We start from the raw sequence: 26,574 nt of genomic DNA on the forward strand, positions 1-26,574 counted from the left end.
CCGGTTTTATTATTCGCGATTCAGAAGTTGCGATGAAAAATGGTCTCATACGTTCACGCTTTAACCTTGAACGAATGGACAGGTCTAGAAAGTGTCCACAGTGCAGAGTAAGCAAACACACGATGACGAGCAACCGCGTGAAAGGATCGCGGAATTCGCGAGATTCTCCTGTGCTCGATTGCACTTTCCACGACAAAGTGTGGAAAGTGGGTGTGCATCGTGAATTAGTATGAGACACGTAGGGTGTCTAATCGTCGTGGAAAGTGGGAAAAAACGGTATGCAGGGCGGAAACGCAGTGGGACGAACGAAAAAGGAAATAAACCGGCTGCAAGAAAGTCCACAACTATCCTGATGCTTCGGCCTAAATTATGCGTTTTCACCGGCGTCGTATTAAACACTGTTCTCGTTCGTTTTATGCGGTGGAAGGGGAGCTCTTCGGTGAGACCTGATTGCACAGTTCGCGGTGGTTGTTCCGTTGTTCGATTCAGTTTGCGTTGGATGCGTGGTCGTTAGCGGATCGCGGTAGGATTAACGGAGATTTCGTGTGTTGTTCCCAGTGTTTTGACAAAGTAAATCCGACAAATGGATATTGTACGAGAAAAAGGATTAATAAATCGTCGGATGAAAGTTTCGTTCGCGATTTAAAAATTTCGAAGATGAATTTTGCTCGAAGGTGGTACAGGTAAGAGTACGATTGTAATTTATAGAGAGACGTAGGAGATGTTTGGAAAGCCGACAGGTGTTTCATGTATCGGGAGATGTAGAATATTCTACAGTGGAATATGATACATCGAACTAATTAGTTAGTTAGAACCTTGTTCATAGCAGCGTATATTGCGATACATATACGCGTTTTTCCGCCTTCTTCACGGCATTCAGATTTTATTTACAATTATTCGTCATACCAACTATGCTTCGTTCATCGTAGCATACATCACTACGCTCGATTTTCTTGGAAAAAAATTCTTAACCAAGTTCTTATGAAACACGGCCGTGTCTCAAGAAATACAAAATTGATTTCGCGAGAAGTCGTAAGCAGCGTTAAGTGGAGGAACGAGGTGAAGTCATCGTGTCACACATTCGCGCAGCTAACTGAAACGAGAAGATGCGTTCATAGGGAGAGTTGGTGAAAGTAATTTTTCTCAGTAGCCTACGATAAGCTGGATGCTTCTATACCAAAGATAAGAGATCGGCACGCGAGCAAATAATCCATTTCGCGGACGGGTTGGCGATTAGTCGACCGCCATTGCCAATGCCGTGCGCGCGCGAACACGCGAATATACTCGTGTACTGTAAAAGCAAGACCTTGCTTCTATCACAAAAGGCGGACTTTCACTTATTACGAGCGAATTCACGCTGCTGTGCCTGTCTTTTTTCTTCTCTCTTGGTAATTAAGGTGTACACGGCCGCGGTTCGAATTACCGACGATGATTAGGCTGTAGGTGCTCTCCCTCCAACAACTTAATGACAATATTGACGCAGGAACCTAGTTTCGGTCCACTTCGAGTTGCGAAACGAATCGCGGTTAGGTTGCGAAACTCTGGCAGCACGTTGACAGAGCTGCACCGCTCTGGGCCTTTGTTTTATTCTACTCTTACGTGTGACAACTTTAACTCTTTTAAAAGCTATAGTTAAAGTTGACGCTATCGCAGCTGAAATTTCGCACTAATTCGTTACGTTTGTTTTAGGAATCGACAAAGTTAAACAAAGTTTGATCGTAAATTAAACCTGTTCCAAACTTTTTACCATATATTCGATTCCTACTTGTAGCAATTCTAGCCTAATATTCTATCCATATCCTTTGCTTCGATACCTTAATTTTGTAACATTCGAATAATTCACAGCCTCAAGTGGTTTCATCTCTTCCTTTGAATGTTCTGCCATAGAAAAATCATTTGATCGCTAATTAAGCCCAATTAACGCTTAGGAAAATAGACACCCAACGAAGGATATGCCGGTTTCCAAGGAAAGTTCGACGAAACGGAAGTTAGGAGAGCGTGGAGTGTTCGGCACAGATTCCCCAGCCAGCCATCCGGCAAACGGTACTCCGCTTCGTGTTCGTTAACTTCTATCGGTGAATCTAGCGGCGAATAGAGTCGGTCGCGGCATTAATATTTATTTCGTTCGAGCGGTTGCAACTTCGCCAGATTCCACTAGTACGGTCTTTAAGTAGGGAGTCGGCGATTGCTTTAATTTGCAGCATCGTTTCTAAGGACGGACGAGCTGGCCGCGATACGCGGTTTATAGAGTTGTAAAGCGGCGGGATTTATTAACGAGTAACAACCTGTTACGTCCACTTCTCTCTTCGCTCTTCTCTCCATTCCGAATCGTTCAACTTCCCGTCCGTCGACTACCGAAGTCGCTCCTTCTGGTTTCTGGTTTTTGTCTCTGCTCGTTCGACAGCTAAGATTATCTTTTGGTAGTCTGTTATTCGAGGCGTGAAATTTCCATCGATAGGTTTGCCCTTTCTTTGTACAAGAAACAAACGATTTCTTTGCCTCGTATCTTTATACAGATCGATGCTTTAGCTTGTTAGAAATCAAACTGATCGAATCTAATTGCGAATTGCCTATTTCGATTTAAGAAATCTATCAATGATAAATATAATACGATTCGATCGAATATGATACGAAAAATTCCATAATGAGTTATTTTTCTAAATAAAATGACGAAATCTATCAGAGTTTAAAGTTTCTTCTAAATTAACCACACGAATATCCTACATTCTCCTCATAAAGCACAAACCTATTGCGAAACGTTAGCATGGATCGCATTAATTGATATTAACACATGCAAAATACAATTTATGTCTCTATTTTTCTCTCTTTTAATTACGTCACGATACTGTATAATTAAAAACGAGAATTGTATTAATTTCACTGGGTTCGATACGAAAAGATAAGATCCGTGAATTATTGGATACAAGAATTTAAAGTCCATTCCCTTGAAATAATCTGGTATTAATTAAATAACTGTGCGAGCCACGTCGATCGAAGACGTATCACGTTCCCTCCGGTCGATTCGACGGTCTTCCGGTGTTTGCTCGCGTTAAAATCCCGTGACGACGATCTGAAAAGTGTTCTCCGGACGGTGGAATGGACACTGGCACGTTCTCAGCTCCGGGAACGTTTCATCGAAACGAATGGAGCGTTTCGCGTGGTTTATGTACGTTCCTCCCAGAGTTATGCGTTTCTTCGGCAGCCGATGGCAAACGTGCTGGCACGTAGCGGAACTTTGCCTCGTACGTGGTCCTCGCACACATAATCCACGCCTTCATTGTCTGCATTAGTGTGCGTCCTCCGTACAGCCTGATCTCCGCTTTGAAACTTCGTCGAAATTAAAGGAAATCTTCCGTTGAAAATCGACACTTATATACTTTTATCTTTCTTGCGCGTAACTCAAATATTTTCCTTTGTTTTGTTATCGTAATCGTGACACGAGTTAACCACGAGAAGTCAGTATCGTTGTAATAAACGTATAAAGCTCACATATACAGATGTAAGATTCGAGTATCGAAATGGACGATACCAGACACATTTCCTCGCTGTAATATCGATAAACGGTTCTTGGGAAATATGCAGAGGATGTGAGAAGGTCATTAAAAGAAAAAAAAAAAAAAAAGAGAGCGAAGGTATCGAAAGTTTCTCCTTCGATAGGAATGCGGGCATAAGTTATAGAAATGCAGTGAACGAATAATAAATAGTATTCGTGACGCGAGAACGAACCAGCCGTTATTGCGAAAGACGTCGTTACGAGTTTCTTCGATTCTCACGACCGCACCTTTCAGGTCAATTTTCACGCGTTTACTGTCTTCCAGCTGATTCGAACTTTTCGCAAGACTCTCACTCGTCCAAGAGATACGTGCGTCGCATGAAACATACTTTGAACTAGAAATTAGTAGCCATATACTAAACAGTTTTCCATTCCGAGGCTATTTAAACAAGTAAATTATCAGCAGACTCGCCGATGATATTACTGTTATCTCTTCGGATAATTCGCGCTTTGATTCTTATGTATCTGACCCAGTTGTATCGAAAAGTAGCTCACGATCACCTGATACGACCCCTACTCTATACTTTGCACAGAACAATATCCTATAGAGCGAGGAAAATCTCATGAACGATTCCCATTAACCCAGGTCGCGGTTCGAGACGATCATCCTGTACACTCCACAAGCATGTACATTCACAAACACGGAGAAAAGCTCGTTGAATAGCGCGTGAGCGTGCGTATAACTGAGTTTACGGTATACTGGTCGCGCGCGGGAACGAAACCATCTCGGATAAGAATATAAATCTGAGAGATTCGTTCGGTTTCTCTGGTTTGGAGGATCGGGCAGGGGAAGTGCGGAAGCCTCTGAATGCGAAGAGGAAACGCTGACACCGGTCTGGTCGACTGTGTGTATGCGAATGAACGAGAACCAGCAGAGGCATTGACCTCTTTGGCGACCTGCACACGCGTGCGCGCCAGTGACACCGCACGCGTGCGAATTCTGCCTTCTCCGGATGGATCGACTACGGATCAAAAACTTTCTATATTTTTCTTTCTACCTTTTACACATCCTTTTTACTCGATACCGTTTATTAAAATATTGGAAAATAGGATTTTTGGTTTATATTGGAAGTTAGATTAGAAAATGGAAGGTCGTGAATATTTTATTTACCTTTACTTTTTTCTATTTAAGAATGGTTATTAAAATACTACTAGAAATGAAAATATTCTTTTAGTTCGTTTCGTTTCGGAGATTTGATTGGGAATCGAAGAGTCGACAATTCTTTCCAGAAGAGTAGAAATATACGTCAGATTAACCTCCAGTCTGTATTAAATAAATTTCAATTATACATAAAAAAAAGTTCATTATATCGAACGATTAAATAGCCAATCAAATTATGAAAATGTGCATTTCACTTAAACGTTTGAATTAAATATGGCGAATAATGTATCCCCGCGCGAATTTCACCTGCACGTGCTCTCCGTTAAATAAGAAAAATATAAACAACAAAATACATTAAAAAATATCGGTATTTTTAAGTTTCATCCGACAATAAATCAAAGCACACATCCTTTTTTACGGTATCGATTCTATCCTGTTAAGGATCTCGTTTTTGACTACCATTATGTTTTTACACAAAACGTATAAAACATTAAACAGGAACTGTTTTTGTTATCTCGCAACCAAAAATAACGTCCGCAAAATTTATATTACAGAGTATCGAACACGTTCAAATTCTAAATGATTAAAACTCCAGTTCCGCGCAAAACATATCCAGCAAACTTACGATTCTTTATTCTTCGATTAGTTTTAGTTCCCTCGTGCCGTATTGCGAACGATCGAGGCTTCGTACAAGGCAACGTCTGAATCGCCTTGAGATTTCGATCGGGAAAGGTTACACGGAGGTTTCGCGCGCAAGGAAAGAGCCGAGACTGTTAACGTTGGTCAGGGATACTGTAACCTTTCGGATCGGTTACTTTCGTCATCGTCGCCATGATCGTTCGCAATCCGCGCAGGCTATTACCTCTAATTATTATTTCAGTCTGCCATTTTACGAGCCACAGAACGATCTTTAGGGTTTCCTCGAAACGGCTAATTGTGAAGTTCTCGATTCGCGTACTCAGTTTCTAGTTATTAAACCCACGACTGCCACACACTTTCTCCCGTCCAGCATACCTTCCCACGTTCTTCGACCCGCGGTGCAGACGTCGCTGATATTCGCGCGGATAATAGAAACTACCGGAAGAACGAATTCCTTGCACCAGTACCTGTCAGTGCTTCGGTAATTTCGATCGTACACAGTGTCTGACCAGACGAGTTATTAGAGTGATATTGCTGCAGTTACACTATCTTTGAGTGAATATTAGGAATCTGAGCGAAAATCTGTCAATCGAGAAATTATACAAATCCCGTCAGAGTTTAATACATCGTCATATTCGAGTAAATCTAGTAAAAAGAACTATAAGAAGCGAAATACGTGGATGAACCAATCCGAGTGCTTGAGATTAGAACGTGAAAGAACATGTAGGGTATCGTTACGTTAAGATACTACGAACAAAATTTCTACGATGATGTCAGAAAGATTATAATATCTTAACAATCTTCTTAAATTTATCTTGGAACGTATCGTACCATTTGTCTGAAAATGATACGAAAGTCAAATTAATACACCGAACGGCAATTTTATTCACGGTTTTAAAATCACCTAATATTCCTGCTCTTTCAGCCGGTCCACGAATGTTACAATAAAAAATTTCCACATAATCGTACGTCTCGTCTGAAAACATAGCGTAGGCATACGGAAGAATCAGATGTACGAAGAGTTCCTGGGTTAATTAACGCGACCGACCGGAAATCTGGGTAAAAGTTGGCGGGTATTTCGCGGATATCGGAATTAGTTGGCCGCACGGTAACGCAGAATCGAGAACGACCTCATTAGGGGGCCGTTTCTTCTAACAGGTAATTAAACGGGCAAAGGAAAGGAAAAACTCTGGCCGCGGGTGCATCGGTCGCGAAGTAGGGCTTCGCATTAATTGTATCGCGCCTCGTTAGGTCGTCCCAGAACGGGTCGAGGTGTTTCAGACTGGGCTAGGGAAACGACGCCGTATGCCTGATAGCCGGGAGAAACAGAGAAGAGAAAAAAGAAGGAGGGAACCGGGTCCGGGGACCTTGTGCTCATTGCCACGGCGGATCGACTCCGGAACACGAGCATCACGTGCTTCTACAGCACCGAGAGAGAGTTTCGACGATCCTAGAAACCCTGACACGCCATGCCGGTCGGGCCTAGTTTTTTCACCGATCAAACCAGCTTGCCTTCCTTTCTTTCTTTCGTATTTTACGCCTTGCTCCTTCCGCGAAGAAGAGTTTCTTTCGGCTACGTCAGATTCAGCGTAACGATCATCCACTTAGACTCGAGCCAAATCGATCGACTCTGTCGAGATACATCTTCGATTTTTAAAAGTTTAAACGATCATAGTATACGGAATCCAGCCCTGTAGTATTATAGTGGAATAGCGTGGAGTGTATTAATTTTTGTTTCTCTAAATCTCTAAAGTATTGGTAGTTCTGTATACTCTGTGGTAGGTTTTCAACGCAGCAAGAAAGATCAAAACTGTTTAATAGTAGGATTCTTTTATACGATCGAATAACATTACTAATGAAATTCTACAAGTCACGTACATTATAACGTTCCAACCGAGATTAAGATTCTAAAATGCTAAGAACCGTTCGAAAGATCTTCTATGGAGATCTTACGTGGCACGCCGTAAAAATGTAGAAGCGTTGCAGAGAGACCGGAGTTCCAACAGATCCAAAAACAGTTTCTTTTCGACGTGGCTCCATGATTCATCGACGATTAAAAATTGCCGTTTCAAATATGGCGTGCACATGTGGCGAGAAAGATTGTCAATGTCGTGCCACGTGCGTTGCCTAAAAGGAACGAGATAGCGAAGGAATATCAGAAAGCGGATCGAGACGATTCCAGAAGCGGATGACACAGTAACCGGGTCCAGTTTTTTCGCGACTCTCTCGAAACCTGGTCGTAGGCCGCGGAACCAGCGCGGTGAACTGCCACAGCCCTGGAACAGCGTTGTTTCCGGGATCATCGTTTACGATCGACGATCAAGGCGATTGTTCCGGCTTCACGGGGATCTATAGGCTCTACCGGTTCTAAAATCGGGGACAACGAAGCGACGATTCGTCTTCGGGCAATTAGAAATCGGTTGCGCTTCCGCGAAGGCGGTTTTTGAGATTTTCTGCTTCATTCTCGCTTCCGTGCGATTTCTTTCCATCGACACGCGCGAAGTTTCCAGAAGTTTCTTAGAAGATAGCGATGAATTCGACGATCGATTTAATTTCCTAGAGGCCCGTATTTTAGTATATGTGGAACGTATCGAATTTCTTCTTAATTCCAGGGTTCATGGAAATGTATTTCTCGTCGATCTATGTAATCGCGAGAAGATAGTGATTAGGAAGCTTATTTTGGAAGCTAGCTAATCAAGTTTTCCTTGAACTTGTCTATCGACTTCAAACATTGATCGATAAACGAAGATGCGGAAAACAAGTTGAAGGTGGGAGGATTATCGGCCGGAAATCGGTCTCGTTTCGTTACGAGTTTCCACGAAATCTTCTCTTGCAACGTTTCGTCGTCACAATGGTCGCGAGATCTATCGCGGTCATCGATCTCTTCCTGTCCAACGCTGCGTTGTGTACGTAGAAAACTTTGACGTCATTCGGTTGCCTTGGTATCGCGCAACCGACGCGACGCTGCAACCGACTAAATTCCGTTGAGAATTTCAGCCTCCCTACTGTTTATCGGAATAGTAGCTATATATAGCTGTGTGAGATCTCGTAGTCGATCGATGAATTCTCTAGATCGTTTTCGACTCGAGTTGGTCGATTAAATCACCAGCAGGAACTTGAAAAGATTAATGCTGACGTTCTTTTCGAACAAAAAGAAAAAAAGAAGTAGTTTTATTGGGCGGATAAAATAAATAACACGAGAAATGAAAATAGATTGTTCGTCATCGGTTGTAGGCGAACGTGAGTCTAGAGAAGACACAAGAAGCACGGCGACCAATCGTCAGATAAACGAGAAACGTATCTGCTGTTTTGTTTGAGGAATACGCGCTATTGTTATCGAATCACGTGGACTCGCTGTTCGTACTAGATAAAGCAAGTGGACGAAGTCGAACGAATGGACGAACGATAATTAATTCCGTGCGATCGATTCAACGTTCGTCTCTGCTCTACGTATTTGTGTAGTATACATCCATTCACGAGTATTAGGACACCTGCTAGTTTCGTGTGAAACGAATAATCAGTTAGAATATCATATTCGTGCAAGATAACGATACAAAATGCACGGCAGAAACGAAGAAAGTCTGCTTGCAACAGTTAAGAGGAAAAGAATGTATTAATAATTGAAGATTTTTTGTAGACAACACTGTAAGTATAAGAATTAAAAAATATTGTTTGTGCAATTTCCATTTGTAAATAATTATTAATTATTGGCGTTAAAAGGCGATTGACTTTGTTTTTTTTTATTACCAATCCTGTGACAATTCTTACTCGGAACATTATAAGATATATTTGTGTAGTAAACATAAAAAAAACATCTATAACAAAGAACAATATATAATTTTTGTTGTTATATGTTTTTATTTTTTTAATTAAAGTTATTTAGAGGCGAACAGGATTGGTATCTACAGTGCTTGCAAACTTAAACGAATGTGCCTACAGATGACATGTACAGGCTTCTCTACAAATAGTATAATATTTAGTATCTAATACTAAATAACCCTTTTCTGATGAATTTTGACTGTATTAGTGGAAAAAGTAAAAAGTTTCGTGATGCATTTGCATTATCGTACACTTAAGATCGTATAATAATGAAAACAAATGAAATTTCGAAAATAATTTTAAGTCAGACAAGTCTTTTTTCTTCGCTAAAAAAATTTGATGCTTTTATATTTTATGTTTCACATGTTTCCACAATTTTCGAACGCGAAGCTTCATTGGAAAAGAGTTCGCGATAAATTAAATGACTTAGAGCATGGCTAAAATTAGAACGTGATTCACGAAGTACCTTATATAATATACATGAAACTAAATAACGCCAAGTAAAATAGAAAAATGAATAGTATATGTATCAAAATTAATCAAAGCAGTATTTCGAGATAGACGTAAATCACGAGAGAAACATTTAGTTTTATTATAGCGTAGCGAGATAGCTCGCGTGAAATATGTATTTCTAATTGAATATTGTCATGCTGTGGAGTGGAATGTTCACTGAATCGAAGTGGGTATTCATAAAATACATGGCATTTTACGCAAGTATTTATCTGAAATGTATGGTCAAGGAATAACACCAATGAAATTGTCAGATATTCGATTCTCTATATAATCAATAAAATGTTGATTATCACATTAAATACACGAACTCTGTGTAACTTAAAGTTTTAATCTAGCAGACAATTCCTAAAGATTTTCATAATTCTTTAAATCATTTTTAAGATTTACTTTTCCTTTTCAAACGAGTGTTTTAACGCTTATGAGCGGGAAGCATATACATACAATCGAGAACGAGTGTAAGAAGTTTCCGGTGGAAATGGGAGTTTAACCGGCCGCTTTATTAACCGTTGGCTTCGTATCTCCTTAAACTACGAACTTATTCGAAGTCGGAAGAAGGAACGAAAATCAGGACGGCGAACTTCCGTAAAAGTAGGAAAACGAAATCTCTACGCTCGGTTTGTCCCGAGGAAACGTTTCGCCATTTTGGAGAACGCGCAGCAGATAGTCGACGTTTTCATTAATTTTAACACTTTGACTAGCTCCGACTGAAACTTTCATTAGCGACTGGCTATTTTTGTTGAAAATTTTAACGATAACTATGGATTTCCTTGTAGTCATCGAAAAACTTAGTAACATCAAATACATGTAAAACGTTCGCATATATCCAGGATGTTCACAATCCTCGACACGAGAAACGCTTCTTTCTGTCATTTCTGCGATTGAACCGCGTCACGCGGTCGCCTCGATGTTACGGGAAAGGAAATAAAAACCCATTGTGCAGTCTAGCACCTCTCTATTGTCTCTCGACGTGTCGGCCGCTTTGTTTCGCGGCCACGCTCTTCTCATCTTTATTCCCTATGGATGGATCGCGCTTTCGCGGGACCGTTCCGGATAACGAGACAAACGCGGAACATCTACTCGCGTTGAAAAAGTTTGGCGGAATATTTGAAATTAATTATTGCAAAGCTGTTGCTAGTTTTGCACCTCTACCGTACTCCTTGTCGCAAAATAAATATTTATATTTGCGCGTTGAACGTCATTTTTTTACGGTAAAAGGGAACGATTTATAAAAATGTAGCTACCGTATGTATATTTAGAAGATTAATGGCGCGAAGCAGGATGTTTCGAGGCAAGTACAATAGTATAGTAAACGCGTTAAAAGTATGTGTATACGTTCGTTTCTTTTCCCTCTCGAGAGACGGCACGTGCGTAGGAATAAAAGTCTGGATGGAGGCGCGTTTCACATTTTTACGAGTCCCAGCACGAAAGTTTCTTTATTTGCAACGGCTCATATTCCTCGAGGTGATACTGCAAAAGCTCGCCGGTGAAAGAACCGCTTTCCAAATACATACATCGATGCCAAGCTGTTCTCGGTTGAATCTGGCTGTAGCGTTTTTACCAATGTCGAACATTCCAAGAGCAATTGCACCTATATGTAGAATATTTAATCGCACGAAGCTGATATTGATAACACGGTTGGGAAATAGAGAGTTGCGTATGCCTAGCTAGGTGTAACGATGCGTAGAATTCTTAAAGATAAAAGATTAAAAAAAAAAAAACGATGACCGAGAATAATAATGGGACAAACAGGTGACACACCCCGATTGCCTACGCGCGATTACACAGAGATTTATAACCTCGTCAATAATTAATTTCTTTGCACGTCGAACGAGCATCCCGTTTCCTTTTTTATCTTAACGGATCTCTCGTTTCGTGGTGCACGCAAGCTGCCGCAGGAAGTAGCATTCTTGTTAACAGGAAAAAACATTAATTCGTTTGTTTTCTGGCATTGATCGTCTTATAATGGCGACCATGGTGTGGAACGGTACCAGACACGTAAGATTGCAGGGTTACGAGGGAAAGTCCATGGCACGTATCAACTACGTGTTGCCTTCGCGCATTCTGGCTCTCAAAGTGAAAGAGCCGCCATTAAAAACGCGGACGAGCAAACGACGCGTGAACCGTTTGTTTGAACTATCGCAACGTGGCGTGATTAGATACATCGATACTTATGGGAAATTGCGTTTGAATTAGAAATCAACGATTCACATTGCGAGGGTACTTGGAAGCAGCATTTCTGCTGATATAAAATACGTGACCGAAGGATAAAAACAATGGAAAGCATTCGATTTGTAGACACAGTAGGTTCCAGCATGTATATAACAGACATAAATCTTGAAACTGTGTTGTTTAGATCTTCATTAGAAACTTAAATAGCCGAGTTGCGAAAAGAGCCTTACTTTTCTCTTTTTACTTACTTTTTTACTTTTCAAAAAAATATTTAACAAATGTCAACCAATGCTTCTAATTTCTTAAAACATTTAAATAGTTTGATCCAAGTTTAGAAGAGCTTATCCTGTTTTATGGAATGTACGAATACTTTTGTCCAGTGCATCGCTGTGTGTTATAAATAAGAAAATGATAATGTAACAAACAGAAACAAATTTTCTAAAGGAAAGAGATTATTTTGATATAGAAAACACGTTTTAACTCGATTTATCCGGGTCGTCTGTCCCTCGATTAAGCCGGTTGATCAAGGTCCTACTGTATTCTAATGTCGAACAGTCAAACTAGTTTGCTTTCTGTCGTGTAACGTTGTAGTTAAGAGAAGTGAAATATTCGCACGGAGCCCTAATTCGATGGGTCGCATATTTTATTATTATATATATTTTATTGGTCACATTGACCGTGTTCCACCGAAGCAACAGACCGGTCTTCCGTGAAAATATACGACCGATGCAAACGGCTTCGAAGAGAAATGTACTCTGGGTTTTAAGTTTATTTGAACAAGGAAGGAGGACGAGATTCTCCGAGAGCGCAGTTTTCATTCTTGAAAAACTTCCTCTCAAGTTATCGCATTAATTTCGGGCCAGAGTTGAAGAAACGCTCGGACTCTCTCTTCTCGGCAGCACGCTCGTCGCTCCGCCTCGGTTAACAAGAAAAATTCGTAATAAGAGGCGGAGAATTTCAGGACCATCGGGCGCATTCCAGGAGGATACGACTTCGCCTGAACTTTTAATGTACAGCTCGCATATTTCATTGAATGGCCCCCTCCCTGGTTTCACTACGTTTGATTGATTTAAAACCGAATTACCCTCGAACTTTTACGAATCTTCTTAGTCCAATAAAATAACTTTTTTCTTTCCTTATCTCTGACTTCCCGTTGTTTCGCTGTATATAATTCTACAGCCGATTGAAGTCGAATCACAATTCTGTTCCAATTTTCAAACAAAAGTATGCTTTTCCAATAAACAGGACGGATATATCCAATACTGATCGTATCAATTGAATTTGTAGTGTACCACTCCATACATACATCCATTTCCTTTGAACGTTGCCATTCATGCATTTTATCCAAGTAATAAATAATTATTTTACTATTTGAAGCTACTTACACGCTCCATAGATGCTTCAATTTACGCATCTGATCATGCATCGCTTATGAGAAACGCGTGGTCGTAAAAATCATCGGCACACGGTCAAATCAAATCCACGTGTTCGCCGATACGTTATATAAATGTGGTAACTTATATGGGTCTTAGAGTAAGGATAAGTAATGATGTTTTATTTAGAGTTAAGTTTAGTTTAATAAGCGATACTCAATACGAAAAACTGATTGCAATATCGTCGTACGTCTTATTATCATACTCGGCTCTCAACTTCTCGATTCATACTCTCCGGTTCCTCCACTTACACTCTCTGACTTCTCGACTCACACTGCGACTTCTCAACTAACATTTTGGCCGTTCTAGCATCCCTTTGTCTTTTCCTAGGCCCACCACGCACGTGTTCCGCAGATGCTCGTTGCCAGGGTCATGTAGGCCATTTTTACAAAATTATAGAATTGAAAAGACCGACGACACATTGATGGACCGACAGCGTCTCGGCTCTCGCGACATTGTTCATGGTTACCTCGATGTTAGGCCCTTTTCTCCGATACTACATAAATATTTCGAACGTTTCCGTACTCCTACACGTCAGTAATCCTTTTATCATTTTATTTCATTTGCCCGCAAAACGTGGCTGTTTGGAGAAATTGTGCTTACGATTTACTATATCCGTATTATACGAAAAATCGTATTTACTACGATGTGTGCAACGTGTCTTTAAAGTTTGGCACCTCATCCTAGAAACGAGGTAGCCATTCTCCAGTTTTACGAGCCACGGTTATTGTCATCACTCGGCCTTCACCCTTCACCATCGCAATTTTACGACTGTCCATTCGTTTGATCGTTGCTGCCTCGCCTCCGCGTATATCCACGTACAAAGAAATCCATCACGTTGTCGGCCATTTTGCGGTGCCCCGTTAAAACAATGAAACACATATAGGAAACTCGTATAAAACCGGGTATTCGAGTTTCTAGCTTTATAGTAATTCGATTTATGAATTAAATTTTGTAATCGAAATTGTATCCATTGAATGCCTTCGCAACGAACATGAAATAATAAAAATGGAATTGAAAGGTTCCGATATTATCCGGTAAATGAACAATGAAACAAAAGCCGTCCTCCTTCGGCTTTCACAAACCTCTAGCTTCCTCTACTGTCAGCCACGAAGAAAATTTCGTTCTACGAAGCTTAACGGTGGGTGGTTCTCTACCCGGAGAAACTCGAGCAACTAGGCGACGATTTTTACTGCCGTTCGATTACGAGGAACGGCCGAGGGGAACGGTCACAACCTGGCCACGAAATTATGTAACTCTTCCTGGCCGACAAGGCACGGGCAATCGAGCGTAGTCGTATCGCGGATCTACGACCGCCACGGAACCATTTTCATTTCGATACCAACGATCCAATCGGCGAATAATAAAACAAACCGTTCCTTCCACGACGTGCCGCAAAAGCAAAAAACCGCTATTATTGGTCGATTCTGTAGCCAATTGCAGTTTCTGATAATTTTGCTTTCCTTGACGCGCGGTCGATCGGCCAAATTGCGTTGCTATTTTGTCAACCTTCGTTCCAGATCACGTATTATATATCATAATAATGATCGCGTTTGAGATCGATGGCTAAGGTGAATTATCGATCATTTCGTAAAAATGTGGTTGTGAGGTGAAGCAGATTGTAGACTTTTTGGAGAATGATTCGAGGGAAGTTGATAGATACGATGGACGATTCTCTTCGTTCTTCGAACGATATACTGCAGGACAATGTGATAGTCATTTCCGATACTCGACGTAAGCATCGTTGAGAATTGAAATAGCTTTCGGAATGAATTTTTGCGGATATCTCAAACTTGGTGGATTTTTAACACGTGCCTCTCGCTTGTCTATCAAACTATCTTCTCGATAAAAGGTTCTCTATAATTTTAAAATTTTGCCCCAGATTAGTTTTTCATCATACTGTACCGAACCTCCCCTTCTCCTTCCCTTTTATAAAATACAAACTCATCTTCGTAAAAATTACTGCATACAAAGAGTCTAAAGAGAGAAGAAAAAAACATCCCTCAAAGAATCTAATCGCGTGGAAAAATGCACGTACAACGAAACACGAAAATATTCATATAATATCTGTCGAAACAGCGAAATGATCAAAGCTTTCGAAACACGAACCAATCTTGGAAAAAGCGTGGTATAACGGACGAGTAAACTGGAATCGATACAGATTTTTAGAAATCAATGCCGATACCTGGAGCAACAGTCTCTAGAGCACACGGGGGTCTAGCTGGCAAGAGTAACTCACGATCGGACGCTTTCTCCCAGATGATCTCATCGCGTGGCATTTCAAACGTTGAGCATCAAAGTAATTCTTCAAGACGTTCACCCTCGCCTTTCCAGTTCTATTCGATTAAAGCAAACTAACGTAAAGCAACCTGCAATACTATCATGACTTTACATGTACGGTAGAACTTCATTTATTTCAACGAAATTTTAATCAGTGCTTAAATGAACTCCAGCTGGTTCAATCTACTTGAAACTTCATTTTCCCCAGAGACGAAGCGTGGTACGAGGGAAACGTATCTTGCATTTTCGACTTATTTCCACACGTAGAATAACCTCCTGTCGATTGCTCGTTTTCCTTTAATTCGAAATTAGCCAAATTCAACTATACTTGAGAAACGTTCTCGATAATCTCGAACGAGAAGCGTGCCACGAAAAAAACGTCACTTTATATTTCCGATTTACTTTTTTTTTTTACTAGAATCACCTTGCCGATCGTACCGTGATTACTCGGCCGCCTATATACCGTAGACGTACTATACATTTGTCCTCGTATAAGTTCATATAAACGGATTTCTACCATAATATACGTTTAGTCGAAGCGGTTCGTTCGTGTTATGTAAATGAGGGGTGGGACGAGCGTACCCCAGAGGGTATGTGTCGTTTGGCTTTCGTTGAACGTCCACCACGAGGGGAGAAAACGAGATAGAGATTCCAGGGTTCAGGATGCTTTTGTCGGTCGGCACAGCCTATCTGCCGTCGAATCTCGCGCCCGACATCGCGGGATAAAATACACGGACGCGGACTCTGGTAAAAGGAGGTGTGGTTATGGTCGGAGCTGGTCGACCTCGTTTAGGACCGGTAAAGGCATAACACGAATACACGAACGGACTGACGCACGTAAGTACAACTACAAATCGACTGGCGGCTGCCTCGACGCGTTTCAACCTTAGAACACGCGCTTTGCGTGCGGTTTCTCCGTTGTTCGTAATGCAAGAGAACGGCCATTGTGAGAAATACGTTCGAATCGGACGCGAAGCTTGGTTGGAGATGTCCGATAGGATAGTTGCACTACCAGATTGGAACGACAAACTAAAAGCTTGATAGTCGCGGAAGAGAAGACTCGTGCAACGATGGAAAAGAACACGCTTTCATTCATGCCACCTTGCCCGGAACGCCGCGACCTTCGATGCGTGATTGACTGACATTTCGAGCAGTCGCGGGAATTCATTTGCATAGCAGGAAATTCTGCTTCGTTTACTTCGTAGTTCTGATGCCGCGGGCTCTTCGTTCGCGTTTGATATAACAAGCGTGTCCTTTCGCGCGGTAAAATCGAAGGCAGACGTTTGAACTCATTAAGAGAGCGTTATATAGCAATGTATCCTTCTTTGTTAATTATCCATACGTTTTCAATATAATTTCGTGGAGGAAGAATCTGGTGTTACGTGTTATACATACGTAACTCATGAAAGTATAATATAGAAATGTATGTGCAGAGAGTACCTATAAGTCTATTATAGAAGACTTTTATGAATATATTACGCGTATTATGTAAATGTATTTGAAACTTCGTTAGAACTGTAACGAGACTCGATTATCATGATTAACGATAAATGCATAATTGTTTTAGAAATTTATTTCCCCCGATAACTGTTCAGGAAACTCTTTCTGACTCGTGATCGGTTAGCAAAGCGCTAGCAAATTGCTTTAGAGAAAATAATCGATAACGAGAAGAATGAAGAGTGCTCGACCGCAGATTTACGTTAAACGGTTTACGAGGAGACTACGTGACTGAAGTTTGCGGCCACGAAAAACTGTACACGGTTTAACAACGGTTTCCAACGCGTGAATTACTGTTAGGCATTAGGGGAACCGCGAGACTATGCGGCGTTGATTGCCAGCTGGAAAGAAGAAACAACTTCCCGTTCCAGCGAAATGTCTCTTGTCGTTTTAATTTCCCGGTAGAAATGTAAATTCCATAAAGGCGAACGCACGATAAACATCGCGGCCGTGATTCACTCTGTCGAACCAGTGTCGAACTGTTTTCGGAAAGGAAATGGAGAAAATTATCGCGCGCGCGAAAAGTAATATTCGACGACGACTGTACACGATTCTTTGTGTTTTCTTCGTATTTTCTTTTTTTTACAAGTTATAAAGCTGTATCGATACCGCGTTATATCGTCTTAAATTAGCGAGCATATGTAATTTATGTAGCACGATCAAAAATCGCATCGTATCCACAGTGTTGTTAAACGGATAAATATTTATGCAACACACCGCGATCGAACGTAACTTCATTTGCAGCGATGGCATCGCGGCGTGTTCCGCTCAAAAGCTCTTTGTTTTTACTAATTATGTTGAATTCCCTGTGGCAGTACGAGCAAAGGTTCAATTGCAACGGAATAGCCGCGGACGGTAATCGAGTTTATTGTGTGTAAATTCGACCCAGAGAATAATATTGACCGAAAGAATCCCAGTTCCAACGAATCGCAATAAATATATTAAGATAGGGTTATTTGTGTCACCTAAGCTTTAACATTTTGAAATTCAATCTCGAACGTTACACGGAATAGTTGGCTCGCGATTGCTTGTGATTCGCGCTTTTGAATTCTTCGTTCGGAGCATCGATCTTTTTAAATAAAAGCATCGCTAACGATACCGGCATACTAAGTGTCACCTTGAAGCGTCCCGAAGGAATTTAGCCGGTCGCAAACCGCACCACGGCAGTACAAGCCTCGTCTGCGATGCAAAGTGTGCAGCTGCAGTCAACGCTTGGCGCCGATTCAGCCGATTATTCGGTTTCGATGCTTGAAAGGCTCTGACGATTATAGTCGTTCGTAGCCAATTTTCAAGATTTAGATTCGTCGTCCTTTCGAATTCGTGATTTGTAAGCGGTCAGATAGTTGAAACGTGATATTCGCACACACCGAGTTTCCTATTTCCTGACGACATACTCGTAAACTTTCAGTTTCGAAAAATACCTTCTTCGGTAAATGGAATAACGCGTTGCGAAGTGTGTCAGCTTCTCGAGGCTATTGTGCAACGAGGATTCTATTGTCCGTTCCATCTCAGAGCGTTCTTTATCCCCGAAAAGCGGCAATTAGAAAGTTAACGCGGTTAGTTATCACACTGTATACATCGTTATAAAGACGACGCGCGAAGTTGTTTCGCGATACACGGTTGACGAGCCACGAGGAACACCGGGGCCGATTACGCTCGCCCGAAGCAGCGGAATAAATTGCCACAGGATACCCGCTACAAATTGCGAATCACCGCGTTATTGCTTAATTGTTGTTTCGAATTAGGGGCTTTCGGTGATTCTGTAATCAGCGGACAAGCGGCGGCATGTCCGTGCAATTACGAATGACGATATCGGTCAACCCGTAATTCGGATAACAATTCCCCATCGCGTTAACCGGTTGAAAAATTGCGTCGCACGTTTCAAGTAGGAAGTCAGGTTCTACAACCTCGTCTAGATCAGTCAACTTACAGGAATTTGAACAGTTCACATTTTACAAGCTTCAACCTGTTACTTACTTGAAATATCCTTGAAACTTCGTAACACTCGTTTACTTTGATCAATCCGACTTCAAGTTGTTTGTATTCAAACGATTGCCAACTTCATTACGATTTTGTTATCGAAATACTTGTAATACTTTCTCATAGCCACTGCATATAAATTTAATTTCTATTAAATATACTCGTGTATTTTTCGTACGATGACCGATAATTCTTCCCTCATACAATTACTAAAATTTAAACGGTCCCGAGCTTAATCTAACATTTGAGAAACCCGAGCGACTTAAATAGATTTAACTTGTGCAAGCTGAAAGTGGCTCTATGTACACAATATACAAGTTGATTTCCGGGAAAGGCGCGGGTGTCTGGCTTTCGAACTTGGGTCCATTTTTCATCCCGAGAAAGTTTTGCGTGCCCTATCGCGAAAACGTAGAGCCTGCGACACCGCGAAGAGCAGTGTCCCGCGTTTGTTTAAGCGCGTACGTTATCTCGTCGTCGTAACGCGCGGTTACTAACGAAAGTCAAACGTAGCCAACGACACATAGCAGCGAATTGCAAACGGCGAATCCTCTTACGCGCGTGCGACTACTTATCTGTTCCCTAGATCGTGTATCGCGATGCTGCAGCGCGAGCAGCGCTTTCCTTGAAAGCAGCCAGCTGCGGGAACGATCGCGAGCCGCGCGACTCGTTCATGGATCGTTGAGAGTCTGAAAGCCAACAAAGGCCACTTTCGATCCTCGAAGCTGTTTCCACCTCGTTTCGCAGCGAGAGAGGATTGTCACACTTAAATAGATACAGAGTACGTTCGTGCAGTTTCTTGTAATTAGAGTACCTTGCTTTAATTCTAATCGCTAGATTAGCAATGTTTATGCAAATTCATGCTCTTACGGGTATAATTAAGCTTTCTGGTCCACTCGTTTCTTCTTCGCCTTTGTATTTTACAGATACTTTCTTCTTATATTTTCCAATATATTATACATTCATGAATAGCGTAAAATTTAAATATACTGGCTACTAAATTCGAAGACTTTTGATTCTAATCGCGGAAGTGCATTGAATATGATATAAATTGTGTAAAGGCAAAGGGTCACAGGTCTCACGCATACGCTACACATTCTTGCCACGTGCAATCTAATTTCCGCGTAGCGCCAGGCATACCGAATATCCACGTGAATTCTTCGAATTACTCCCTATAGATATCCTATCATAAAAATCTGTTATGTTCATCATCCGCTCATCATGCACGAGAATTCGATCGTTCCTACAGATACACTCTCGTCTATAATTGTTAGAACACCCGATAATTTCGTGCAGGTGTGATATTTAATTCCGAATATCAGGGAAACGATTAATTGGCCGGAATTGTGTATTCGTGCAAAATAACGACTCTGAATATGCAGAAAATATTTGCAAAAAATATTTTCCAAGAGTTATAGGAAACATTGAATCAATCGTATATCGATGCGATGCAATTCGTTGATTTACATATCATTGTGGAAATTTTATGCGTATTCTGCGAATTTTCGTATCATCGTATTTTCCATAAACGCATAAAAAGCCTCGGTCTAATGATAAAACATTCTAATCCGTGTTTCTAAGCCGCATGTGGTATCGTAAATTTAGAGTGAAACGCATTGCGATGTTCTTTGTTTCTACGACGAGGTGAGATCGCGTTGGACAGCTCGATAAGGGAAGCAACCTCGTTAATTGGTTACGATGGAAGATAATTCTCTGTGTTTTGCGTCGATCCGCTGTTTCATTCTCATCGCCAGATATTTTTTAACTAAAAACTCGGGGTCAGCGCTGCACGTATCCGGTAATTAATCGGGCGTAATCAATCGAGCCCGGACGAAAGTTCCACGCGTTTGTATTTTAATTTTATCGGGTACGAGTTCGAATACATGGAACCAATTGATCGTCGATATAATTCCCCCTCCCCTTCTTATTCGCATACAGGTAACCGCTTCTCCTGTCGTATTTTTACCGCATTCGATCGTTGATTTCACGTTTTTGCAAATTTTTGGCGATTTCCGATTGCAAACTAGCACAAACGAGCGAACCTTTTGTTCCGGATCGACACAATTATTCCCCCAAGCTATTTTTTTCCTTTCTTCTCCATCTCAGATTCGAATTCACCGACGAAACAACGACGTTTTAATTCCGCGATTAATTGACCATTCAAGCGTGCCAAGGTTTCTCGGTTTTTATTCACGGCACAACAAAAGGGTATCGCCGGGCCGAATATCCTTCATCGAGCAGAGCTGCTAGTGTTTTAAAGCTTTCGCGTAATTCGTGCAGCCGGATATAAAGCGAATCGATAGAAACTTGTTTCTTAACGTTAAATCTTTGATAAATGCAACACTTCGGTATAAATACGACGTCCGAAAGTCGTGCTATGGAAAGTTCGGTGCTCCAAGTCTAAAGAGCGCAAAACGCAAAGCTCAAAGCACGACGTCCGTGTGATCGATTCAACTGCTAGTTTCAAGAGTTAAGTTTTCGACATATTCGGCATGTCGAGGCTTGTAAAATACTCGAGTGCTATATAAACTAAATATCGAATCTCTAAAAAATAGCAGATGATCTCGCTCGTAGACTCTGGAATCTCCGATTCTAAACAGGTAACATTCGACGTTCCACGAGGGAACTCTTTGGTCCGCCTCGATTCGAGGAACGCTGGAATGTTTTTTTTCGTCTCGACCCGGGGCCGAATAAATCTTCGTCGTTTCTTATTCCCGTAGGAACGGCGCCATAGCCGCGCGATAAATCCGTTCGAGCTTCAAGATCACCGGCAGATCTCGTGGAACCGCGGCCAATCCGAAATGGCTAATAAGTTTCCAGAAGGGACTGGTTCGCGGGAAACACGGTATCTCGCTCTTTTAATCAGCCTGCGCGCCACCAGGCACCAGTCTCGGTGGCTTTTGCCCAAGAATCTCCTTCTCTGTGTGTTCTCTCGGTTGCTGCATGTTTTGCTTACCAATTCCCAAACGTTGCGACATTATAGTCCGACGATATTTATGTCCGGGATCGAGCAAAGCGACAGAAGAATCGATCTGAGCATTCGTAGAATTTCGGTCGCCTTGAGGGTACTACGAGGATAAATGAACTTTCTTCAATGCATTTTAGTGTCACGCGCGGACTTTGAGAAATTGCTTCTTCCGGTGTTGTAGAAAATTAATATGAATTATCGACCGGGTTAAGGTAAAGTTTTTGTCAGATTTTTAATACACGACGCTCGACTGTTGCTCTCGGGGTATATTAGAAAATTATCGCTTTTGTTTCGTTAACGATTCGTGCATGATAGAGAGAATGATGGAGTTAAACACCAGCGAATTTAATATTAACCGACGGGGCAGGCTCATAATAATTACGGCGAGGAGAATTTCCAGACTCGTACTAACTCGAAAGTTTCTTTCCGGAGCGCTTCGTAATTAATGGAACGTTAACACTTGATCCTTTCGTGCTAATGACGACTCGCGCAGGTAACTGTACTTGCGGCCTATTCCTCTCGCGCTCGAACGCTTAACAAATATGTATCATCGTAAAACGTCGTACGCTGTTTTCTATTAACCTAAGCGAGATGCCTCTTATAACTTTGATATATTATTTGGGTCACTGTTTCCACTCTTACGCCGAGACGCGCGATCTGAAACCTTGGCTAGGAATTAACGCTTTTAAATTAACGGCTCGCGTAGCTTACAGTTCCACGATAGATCTATAAACCATGTTTTCACGATTAATCTATTCGTAGGCGAATCGAAACCTCTTTCTAACGGTTTATGATGTCGATTTATTCTCCATTGTCACGCATTAACGTTGGCAGCTGTTAGTCGATGGCGCGAATAATAATTTGTTTTGTCTCGGTGTGCCGCCGTGCGTTCCCTTATTGTCGTGAGAAGGGAAACACTGTTTGGGTGCGACTCCCACGAACCACGGATTCTCGACGCCTGTTTCGTCGTTCCGCAAAATTGATCGCCTAGCTTGCTTTCCACGCGTTTCTTCTCTTACGCGAATTTCATGAACGTTCGCCGCTCTCCTCGAAAATCAAGCTTACCATCGTGCGTTTTCACGAATATACGTATTGTTTGTAGAACAAAATCGACGATTATACACTGTAGACTGTAAACAACTTGTTGGATGCTGGTTCGTTTCGTCATTATCGGAAATAACGAGGTAGAACGTATTAAACCTTGGAATTTCCTTTCATAATTACAACGTTGAAACACAGCATTCGAAAAATTAAATTAACGTAACGTAACGTAAATAAAACGTTGTGTTAACGATACGTTGTCTTTTAATAAGTTGTCAGGCAGGGAAGCTGCTTATTATGTTGATTACAGGACTGATCATTTTTGTAGGATACAGAACAGAAAACATGGTTCGAAACAATACGACGGCGTGGATCGAGTTTGTTTCCTCGGCTGTTCTTGGGCCGCGTCATCTTTATGGAATGTCTCGGCAAGGTCTGCCTTTCTGACTTTGTGGCCGCGACGAAGAAAAGAGAGTCCGGTGGCCGCGTCGTGGTTGGCCCGTGGAGCGGTCGTGCAACGAACGAACAGCGTCGTCCCTAAACATCAAAGAGAGGAACTGCTTCGTAAATCATGCTCCGGTCAAAGTACGGAAGCGTGAAGTTTTACAAACGAGAGATAGCTGTATCTGCTTATTGACGTGCATCCGACTCGATCCACCCGTGGTATTTAACATTTTGCCCTCGTTGCAGTCGCTCCTTTTCGCGATTTCCTTGAATAGCATCGAGATACGAGGCCGTTGAACACAAATTTTTGATTGAAAATTCCTGTGTTTACGTCGTTTAATTGTGACGCGCGTAATTCCGATGAAGCCTCGAAGCCAAGAAAGATGGACGTGTCACATTCCAACGATGTTCTTTGCCAATACTGATTATCATTCAGCGTATCATTATCATTCGTTAACAATAAGAAGCTCGGAGCGTGTTCGAGAAGAATCGCTTTAATCTCCTTCATCGATTTCGTCCCACTCGCCGTATGATAGATACTACCGTGTAACGCGATACTAACTCAAATACAATAGGCAAGTAGAAACATTCAGAGGTTTTGAATAATACTTTCGTAAAATCCGATCAGCATCGAGCGCACCGAGAGTCGGAGAGGGTGTTAGAGTGAAAGGCGACCAATCGCGAACTGATCGAAAGAATTCGCTGTTCTTCATGCATAATAGATATACGAGGCGAGGATGACGATAGAGGTTTTTGTTTGCAAATTCGTGCTTCGTCTCTGTCTGTCATTGTTCTATAGTTGGCAGCGTGGCAATGAACGAGACCGAGTTTCATCGAGGCGCATGTAGCGCGCCAAGAATTTGAAATGATTTTGGCACGAGAGGGTCGACGACCCGTTCAACTGGCGAGGATAGAGTCCGTGAAGAGATCGATTCACGAACCTGTTTACGGGCCACGCCGTGAGAGGTCTCGTTATACGAGGCCTCGTGAAAGATTCCTTCGGTTTCCTACGTTCCAAAGGTCCCGCCATCCGTTCTCTCTACTTTCTCTTATTCGTCATCCTACTCTACGAGTTTCCATTTTACCTCTTCTTCCTCTTTCTAGAGGAAGTCTGCAAGATTATTTGATTTATTATCTGAAACTTACTACTTGAAACTCGAAACTAACGCAAGACAGAGACACCAAAAATTCGAAAACAACTGCACAATTAAATTATACGCTCTTAATTAATTGAGCTATAAATTACAGGATTTTGAAATTCGCTCTATGCTTTCTTAAACCTGATTTCGCTGTTAAATCAAAAGTACTCCGAAGCGCAGCGATCTCTAGCGAGAAGCAACGTTGGCCAGGATATCATAAAAATCCGTGTTATTTCATCAAGTAGAAAAAGCGGATTGTTGTTCGCGCGTCCATGTGATTCGAGCGATTGGGTCGCCAAGACAGGATCCAAGAACGCCGATGGAACGCGTCTCGGTCTTGAACGTGATCTTGAGAGAAACACGGTCGAACGCAGGCTCGTGCATGCGTCATTAATTCGCTGCAATTGACAGGCCTGTTTCGCGGCAACGGAACCGTTCTAGCTGATCGTTCAGCAGGAAGATAATCCTGGTCGTGTTGGTCAGGAACGCGTAACCTGTCCCCGTCACCTTTAATTTTTCTTCGAGGCCTCGGCAGATGCGGCGGCATCCACGAGACTGCTACGGAGAAATGGAGCAAAAATTTCCTTGAAATTGATTGAGCGAGGTTGTTACGACTTTCCGAGCACGCCAGGCATACCGCAGCCTCCGTGTCGTGGATAAGTTATCGTCCTCGGTTTCAGCGTCGATATTTCTACCGTCACTAAATATTTCCCAGGGATTTAGGTGCCTAAGGTTGTTATATCTCGGCTCTTTTCTTCGTTTACATTCTATTTTTGAGCTTGATTTAATCTGCAGCCGATGGGGCGTTTTCGAAATCGAGCCCACGATGGAACGAATGGCTTTGGAATATTTAACAGAAACTGTCGTATAAATCACTGGTGTTCATTCTATCTTGAATAAAAATTCTTTTTGAAATATCTTTCGTATATTACATTTCTTTAGGTAAAATCTCCTGTTTACAATTTTTTCCGACATATTTTGAAATAAAATTTCTTCTGAAAATATTCCCCTTACGGTATTCTGTTCAGGTAAAACGATTTATCTACCGCTTTTCTCATTTCTCGTGATATTTTGAAATATTTCGAGACCGATACGTTTCTTTCCTTTTAAACGATGCTGTAACGTCCTACGTGATTTTTAAGAACGTAGAAATACTCTAGTTTATTTGTCTTGAACGATATTCACATGGTTTTACCAGTTTATAACATCCTATGTATCATCGACCAAGACAGATATTCCTGAATTAACAGTTGAAACGCAGATAGAATATTTTATCGTACTAGGTATGATCGTTATTCGTGTTTAACGTGTACGTTTAAAAGTATAAATTAAATAGGATTTCACCTGTATTTCACATCAAAACGTTGTGTCTCACTTTCTTTAATTAATTGCCACATTAATAATACATTTCCTGTCTCTGCGTGTACTCGGATAATTATATAGGTTGTTACAAAACAGACATTTCCTAGAATTTAACGAAGACAAACAAACACGGAACTATTCCGATTATCGATTTTTATTAAACGATCGTGAAATTTTTGAAATTTAATCGATCTAACCGAGGACAGTTATTCAGGCGACCCTTAGGAAATCGGCAGCTACACAAACTTTTTGAAATTTAATAACGCAAAGGCAATTTCGAATTTAGTTAAAACAATTAAGCTACTTCATGCCAGTAGCCTTCAAACAACGAAAGATTAATCCGCAGATTATCTGTCGCCAAAGTAGCAAAGCCGTTAAAGTTCTCAGGTGGTCGCATCGGTCCGGAAACGAAGTTTAACGAAGACGTTCGTTGGAACGTCCTCTCCCCGCGAAGAAGTCCTCGATGGACGGGATTCCAGCGCGCGGATGGAACGCAGGGGATGTAACGGATCATCGAGATTGGAAACGGTACTTTATTCCTGGCCTGGGTCTGCTTGCAGCTCTCGTGCATGTTAATGCGGCACCGCGGTGTCACTACGGTTCTTTGTCCTTGACGGGTCGTGTCGCGCGCGTTTACG

General features: G+C 41.6%; 1 protein-coding gene across 4 annotated transcripts in view; it reads left to right on the forward strand.

Moving 5' to 3' along the window:
• Positions 1 to 26,574, forward strand: part of LOC126869903 (uncharacterized) — a 64,709-nt gene that overhangs the window by 18,628 nt on the left and 19,507 nt on the right. The window contains exon 1 of one of the 4 annotated variants that reach the window (XM_050627047.1): positions 531 to 683. The exons of the other annotated variants lie outside the window; for them this stretch is intronic. The gene's annotated coding sequence lies outside the window, so the exon portion shown is untranslated. Of the gene's footprint in view, positions 1 to 530; positions 684 to 26,574 lie in introns of those variants that run through there. 4 annotated transcript variants of the gene reach the window in all.

Source organism: Bombus huntii, chromosome 10 (genome assembly GCF_024542735.1).
Source record: "Bombus huntii isolate Logan2020A chromosome 10, iyBomHunt1.1, whole genome shotgun sequence".
NCBI lineage: Eukaryota > Metazoa > Arthropoda > Insecta > Hymenoptera > Apidae > Bombus > Bombus huntii.